The following is a 968-nucleotide window of genomic DNA, read 5'->3' on the forward strand; positions in this document are numbered from 1 at the left end:
GATAAGCTTTCCCTGGCTCAGCACAATCCTACCGTGCATGCTTCGCTCATGTGAGTTATCTGCATGGCTCCCTGGGCATTCGAGCTTGTGAACCCTCATCTAGGGCAATTCCTTCATTTTAAAGACAAAGAAAATGACGGCCCAGGGACAGAAAGTTAACTTGCCTGAGGCCACACATCAAGTTAGAGGCAAAAGAGGAAGAAAAGTCAGGTTCAGGTCACTGCCTCTCTAGAGAACCAAGCCTCCTATCAGCATTTCTTCCACCCATTACTTATATTTGCTAAGCGGAATCCGTTATATTGTCTACATTCCCCTTTTATTCCCCTTTTCATATATTTGATTTCCTTAAAGATAACAACTTTGTATCAGTGATTTCATTTAAATATTACCTCCAACCCCAAAGAAACAATGAATCAGGAATCAGACAAAACTAAAATATCAACTTTTGCAGACCTCAGCAGAACAGGACCAGAAAGAACCTTAGAAATCACTTAGCTTAACACCTGGCTATACAGACAGAGAAAATGGGGCCCAGAGAAGTGTCACGCCTGAGGTCACAGGGTTCCTAGGTAACAGAGCCGGTCTTCCATCTCCCAGCTCAGTGCTCTTTCTACTCTACCATGGCACTTCAGTGCAGGCACTCAGGCTGTAGGGGACCGAGGACCAGCTTGCTCCACATGGAAACAAAAACTACAGAACTCCCTCACATCTCAGACATGGCCAACTTTGACTCTGCCAAGAACTAGGTAGGGTAGAATGAGTTCCAAACCATCAATTTACAGAACTGGATCTGCACTGAAAGGCAGTGCAACTGTCTTTAGAACTGATATTTGGTGAAGAGTGCATGAACGTCACGGGACTTAGTGGTCTGTGTGACACTGGTCATTGTAAAAGCTAAGCCCCATGTGAGAGAAGTTGCTGTAACAACATCATAGCACCTTTGCTTCAACTTTAAGAGAAAAAAAGGC

This window comes from Diceros bicornis, chromosome 28 (genome assembly GCF_020826845.1).
Source record: "Diceros bicornis minor isolate mBicDic1 chromosome 28, mDicBic1.mat.cur, whole genome shotgun sequence".
Classification (NCBI taxonomy): domain Eukaryota; kingdom Metazoa; phylum Chordata; class Mammalia; order Perissodactyla; family Rhinocerotidae; genus Diceros; species Diceros bicornis.